Genomic DNA, 6,826 nt, shown 5'->3' with positions numbered 1-6,826 from the left:
CCAGAAGCATGTTACAACCTGTTAAGCAAAAAGAGAAAGGAAAAGTAAGCTGCTGTTTTTAGGGCACCACCCTGGGACACAAAAGAGCTGGATTCAAGTTCCTCCTTTGCAAGAAAATTCCTCTGACTCATCAGACACATGTTTCTGCGGTGGTTTGTGAGATAGCAGCCCCAGGGAGAACTGAGGTAACTCAACTAAGCTGTGAGGATCTGTGAATTAGGTTGCATACCTTTGCTGGGTCCCTACCTGGAACCAAACTCAGCTGTCCATCCCTTAGTTCTCTCATTCTGAAGAATCAGAAGTTATTTAGATATCAGARACTGGCAGAACTGCAGGTACCACAACAGGGCTGAACCATGAACAGKCATGAGGGATATTAGCTTGTGGACCCTGTAACTGATGAGTATTTTCATTGAGGGACAAGTGACATAAAGAATTGTCAAAGACAAGGTACTTAATGGAAACTTCTGGCGTCATTTTTTTTTTTTCAAGCGCAAAATCTGTTGTTCTCAGATAATAATATTGATTGTATGAGGAAAAAATATCATCAGCTTAAACTGATGTTCTTTATATTATTTTGGAATGGTTGTTTATTGGTTGATTAAATTGTTGGRGAGGCAGCAAGAAACATGATGATAATGGGTAGGTTACACATAGCAGCTAGCATCGGGATGGATCTTGGCTTGGCCAAATTGTAGATATTTCAGCTGAAGAAGTAGTTCACATAGGACATCATCTTGGAAAAAATGGCTTTAATTTAGTTAAATGTCACTAAATTTTTTTGATGATGTTATAGCAAATACTCCAGTTGTGTGTGATATTATATCTTGTGGTTTGCCAGGCACTCTACTTTAGACATGGTATCATTACAGAGAGAACCACAAAAATGCTTTAGATTCTTTGGAAAACTGAAGAGGAGACAAAAACCACAAGAGATCCAAGAAGGGGGAAAAAAAGAGATAAAGAAAGAACAGATGGTTTGTTATCCATCCCGTTCTTGGAAACTGAACCAATGGGGATCAGACAACAAGGGTGCATATTTATAAAGCACAATAAAAGGCCTCTGTGCAGTCATGTGTGCGCAGAGCAGATGAGCAGAGGAGTTCTGGGAAGAATTACATAAGGCGTCTTGTGTACACGTGCCTGTGAACACAGAAACCCTCATTTGCACACATACCCACAGATGATGCCCCTCTTCACACACAAAACCTCTCAGTCCCGGTCAAGAAACTCTGCAAACACTTCAGATGCAGCACATGGGAACTCCTATTTCCTATAGTGCCAGACCACCYGAGCCATAAGCAGCCTAAGAGCACGATTGAGAGCAACTTTTCTCAGAAACAAGGCTTTTTAGCCTGGCTTCAGCTCTAGAAAGCCAAGAGTAATTATACACAGACATTTAAGTGGGTATTGTGGGCTTGACAGACTGGAAGAAAGGCAGCTTACATGCACATCTATTCAAGAGTACTGTAAATTARAGAATCTGCTAGCAAGATGCTTTCAGATGGGTTTGTTGTTCATGTCCAGAGCAGCTTGCCATGTGTCCCATCTGCAGTTCACACAGCTTCCAAAATCTCAGTGCAAGTCTTGTGCCCAAGTAATAACTAGACTGTATCTTCTCTGAGAGCTAAATTTCAACAACTAAAACTATCTGGAGTCCCCAAAGCTCTGACACCCTCATCCTCTTTCATATTCCTGCTGTCCAGCCTTTAATTATTCTGTTGTGCAGACCACTTAGCACAATAACTCCTTCAGCTGAACCTTTAACCTTTCTCTGGTAAATGAATGCTGTCTGGGTGTATGTCATCCAAAGAGGCCCTGCTGCACACCCATTTTCTTCTTTCTCCCTTGTACAAGCTTCTATATCTTTAACTGTTTCCTTGACAGATGCAATGATCAGTCTGAAAACAGTTCTTGGTTTTCTTTACAGCCTTTATAAAATAATCCTCTCTTTCCCCCTTTGGGTTTTCAGAAATAGATGACCAGTAAGGTGATACTAAAGAATCCTGCTTTTTTCCTCTCTCTGTGTGATCCATGAACTTTCTACTCTATCATCTTGTCTTTAGAYGTCTTTAGCAATAAAACTCCTCTGCCATATTGTGTTCAGCTCCATGTTCCATCTCTGCTAACATCTACATAGGGACAAAACCCGAGCGTCCATCCGCACCAAACTCCTTCCATATGCATAACACTCCATCCATGCTGCAGAAGCAAATGAGAAGGACATGAGCTGTTTCTGTTGGCACTCCCAAGATGACTGATCTCTGCACTGTTAAATGAGATGAGTCTCAGCTCCCTCCAACTATCAGCATTTCCCAGCATGATACCCAGTTCATCCAGCAGTTAATAAGTTTGTATGCTCGTTAGTTAGGGTCAGAGTTAGAGAGTTGTTTGTATGGCCAGTTGGCTGCCACCTCTTATCTGTACAATACCACTGTAGAGTCTTCSAGGCCCTACAAGTGCTTCTGTATTGTAGCACTTGGCCCCTTTCACAGCCCAGAAATGTACTCCTGGTCCAGAAGTGTGAAGGTGTTTTTAAAGGGCCTCCTTTGAGCAGCTGGGGCTGATTGTATCAGGCCAGCATCACATTCTTGGAAAATAAGAGCGAACTTTTAAAGCACCACCAGACCATAGTTAGAGATTGGAGCTAAGTGTTTAGCTTTTGRATATAAATAAGTATCCTTGTCTTACATGGAGCATTTCCCACAAGAACTGCAAGTTTTCAACTCAACRTCTCAACAACCTCCCCAAGCATAGCTTAGGCAGTGAAAACACCACAGAAACATTTGCAGAGAAAATCAGTAACTTAACCAGGTAGAACTCACCTGGCCACTTGTAGGTATCTAAAACAAAGTCAGCTTTCTTCATAGTCAGTAGAGAACAATATGCTCTTACCGGGTGCAAAATATGTGGCATTCATTAGCACGAGACAAATTTTGCCTTAACAACAATCTATTTCTCTTAGTGACCCTCAGGAAGAATGACAAAATGACTCCTTCAGACTAGAAGGAGGAGGCAAAGCAGATGCTGGTGAGGCACAGTAGTATACTGGGAAGTAGCGTGTGACACTTTCTGAAAAGGAATTGCAAGGCCCTCCATGTACTCAGCTATTATGCAGGCTGTGAGTAATTGCCCTGGCTATTTTCCCAGGCTCTTGCTGTGGGTGGTCTTGCCCCACAGCGTGGATGGCAGATTACAGTGTCCCCCAGCCAGCTGTGCCGGGAGCGTGGGGTCACAGGGCAGGAGGCAACGCCCAGTGCAGCACTATGGMAGGGCACTGGACTGCATCCTCCTTGCCTGGGCACTGGGGCAGGAGCCATCAGAATTGCCCTCCACAGAGGGCATTCACACAGATTTTTACTTTGTATATGAAGTCAAAAAAATCAGACTCCCTGCACTGCAGACTGCTTCAGGCACTTTCTGCCTTTCAGTGTTACCTTATCTGAAGGATATTCCAAGATAAGGAGAAGAAATATCACTATCCAGACCTTCTGTGCCCACTGAGTGCAGAATTGGTCCGACACACAGATGCCCAGGTCCTGTACCCTTACTGACAGCTAGCTGCAGCCAACACAAATCCCATGTGCAGCTTGGACTTTGTTTTTTAACACACAGGCTGGAGAGAGGATTTCAGTCACTTGCCTGGAGCTTGACTTTAAGGAGCAGCTGCAGGAAAAATGAAGCGACTGTACCATAAAAATCCAGCCAAAGCCAACAGCACAAAACCAAACCACAGGATATGGGTAGTGCACTTGAGAATGCTAAACCAGGGGAAACAACTCATTGAAAAATCAAACAGCAATACACCTTTAGAAACAGAAATTGCTTTGATTGCTTCTCTAATATACATCACAAGTGCTTCAACCCATCGATTTCTCTGCTGTAAGTCCTGCACCACAGCAGGTCAAGAAGAGTGGATAGCATTTGAACAGGCAGGAATGATTAACCAGGTGACTTCAGCTGCAAGGGCTGACATCTGACAGTAGAAAAAACAGATRTGGAAGAAAGAGCCTAGTGTTCTCAATCTAAAATACTGGCTCTGTTCTTCCTGGGGCGAGCAGTTAAAAAAATCAGAAGCAAAARTACACATGCTAAAGCTAATTTCATGGCTCAGTAGGGTCAGATAGCAGGACCTCAATCCTAGGCAAAGGTCTCTCCTGAAGATTTTTGACAGGCAGAGGTTTGTCATTCATTTTCCAGCTCCACTGGCTTCCTTTCTCCATCAATTTCCCTGACACCATAAATGTCTGAGGATGTGCTCATGTCTGAATTCACTGAAGGACTACAAGGCTGATGGTGAACTGAACAGCTGCAAACATGCAAATTCCTCTCTTAGAGGAACACAGGATAGAGATCAGGATAAAATTTTGCCTTTCTGAAGTCAAGGAGCCTTACCATCCTTAATTCAGCTGCCCAGCTCAGACCCTTGCAAAAATTGTCACAGATGTTTTTTTTTTTTTTTATTTTCTACCACATTGGTAATTAGGACTTGACAACTGGAGCCATTTCTCTGAAATAAAGTATTGTGATTAGCCCATGATGAATGGTTTTTGTCTGGAAAAGATTAAGGTTTAGACAACATTAACTTCAAAATGAAAATAGATGTGGCAACTTCACCAGTTTCATATAGACACTCACTGCAGAGAATTTTTAGGTGTGCTTTCAGATTACAACTGAAATCAGATTTTTGTGTTGCACATGTGTTTGGGGACTATCTGAGTATCAGTATTTTCAATAAGCAAGGGTATTAGTCTCCACATTATAGGAATTGCCATTCAGTGTTCATTCTTATGCTATGGATCTCACCCAACCAGGAATGAGAAATTATTTCAAGTTATACAAACAGCAGATGACCATTAAAAGTCAGATATTTAAGTTGCTCAGATCTTACAGGATTAATGGATGTTTACTAGTATTTTCTTAGTTAAACCCACTTTTTACTCACTTTCTTTGTATTATCTACCATGTTTGACTCTTGCTCCTGCTGAATCTGCTTAGCCATTTATACCTCTGCCATCTTTTGCTCGTTATGTTGCACTTGACTACAACCGGGATAAAAAAAAAATCTTATTTTTTTCCAAACAGCAAGGATAAGATGTTGAAAAACAACAGCATGGATGAYCTCTAATGATGAGGCTGGTTCAAGTCACCAGGCCAGTCATTTATTACCTGAAAATGGGAACAACAAAACTTCTCTTTCTCGCATATTCCTTGATTTGAGGAGCACTAGGAATTGTTGCATCAGATGTACTTCTAAAGCATATTATAACCTGTGGTGGAGTTTTATATTACACAGAGAAATTACACAGATAGGATGCATGGTTATTTTATACAAAGGTAAATATAAGTCATATTCTTTCTATTTAAAAAACACACCACTTCTCTTTCACCTTCGAAAGTGCAGCCTATTTTAGTTTTGCATGCTTAGTCCTCAATATCAATGGAGAAAATCAGCATTTTTTGAGACTGATACTGGAACATGGACCCAGCAATCTTGGGTTTAGTGTTTAGCAGAATATGAGCTTTTCTTGCAATGTGGCACCTAAAGGACCTAATTTTGTCTTTGGGTGTATAAACTAGGGGAAGTGATGCAGATGGGGAAGCGGTATTAACAGGTTTTTGTAGTGCTAGAAAGACATTTACAAATCCTATTCTGTTTTGGTACACATATTAAAAAAAAAATTATGAAACTAGAGAAAGGAGCACTCAAGAGCTAATGATCTGCATAACAGTGATGGTGAGAGTCATCTCATCTCATCTAATTTCAGCCACCAAAGAGCTAGGTACCCATACCAAAATAGAAGTGCAATCCATGGAGGCAGATAGATGTCTCCAGAGAATGATTCATCCCACCTCTAAAAGGGGTGTCTAAAACAAGTTGGATGAGTCTTCTGAATGAGTCACCTTGCCTCATTGACTGCAGGAGGACTGCAGAAAACTGCCGAAGGCTAGATGTTTCTCATGTTTAGGTAGCAGAAGATACATCTCATCCCAAGCGACTACGCTTTCCTCCCATGCATTTAATTTAACCAAAAAGAGTCTTAGCTGATTTGGTTATACATACCACCTTGAGGAGATAASAGGGTTTGGAAAAATCTTAATGAAGGGCATGGTGGTTTATCTCTCGTGTGAAAAATCCAGGCTAAGGGATGTGCTGTAACTCTAAAGCAAAATCTGAAGGTGCTACAGGATACATCAGCGCAATCACAAACCCCAGATCATGGAGATCAGAACAGATGTCTGAGGTAGTCCATCCCAGCTTTTAGCTCTGTCTCATATCTAATGACATTCTGTGTATACCCCTCATAGCAATGGATAAAGGCAAAACATAAAATAGATGATGGGACACTTTATCAAAAGAAAAATCCATATGTCCCTAATAAAACTTAATTTTTGGTGTTATCTGGACACAAAAAAATAGGTGTTTGCAGCTTTGGTGATGGTTTTAAAATTTTAAAATACCCTTGCTTCATTGCACAATTCTAGTCCTATGTCCTAGGAGGAAAGGAGACTCACCTGGACTTACAGGTGGTTTCAGATTAGCTTCTCTGRTCTGAAAGTCAACACAAATTGGTGCCTTTAAGGATAACCAGTCACTGCTGAAGCAAGTTAATTATATGAGAGCAGCTAATCATTATCCACAAATAATTTTGGGGTTGTAAATCCACAGATGTCATGTCCCTCAGTGAAAGTGTATTTTTAGCTGTGAAGCACATTGGCCTTTCCTGTCTCTGTTTGCTCTGAAATTAACATTAATCAGCTTTTTGCTCCATGCAAGCAGTATCACCCCAACAAAGTAATCACAGCAAATTTCTAGAATAAAGAC

This window comes from Malurus melanocephalus, unplaced genomic scaffold (genome assembly GCF_030028575.1).
Source record: "Malurus melanocephalus ecotype Western Australia unplaced genomic scaffold, MMel_1.1 scaffold_78, whole genome shotgun sequence".
Lineage (NCBI taxonomy): Eukaryota > Metazoa > Chordata > Aves > Passeriformes > Maluridae > Malurus > Malurus melanocephalus.
The sequence above is the reverse complement of the archived record's forward strand: the minus strand, read 5'-3'. Positions refer to the sequence as shown.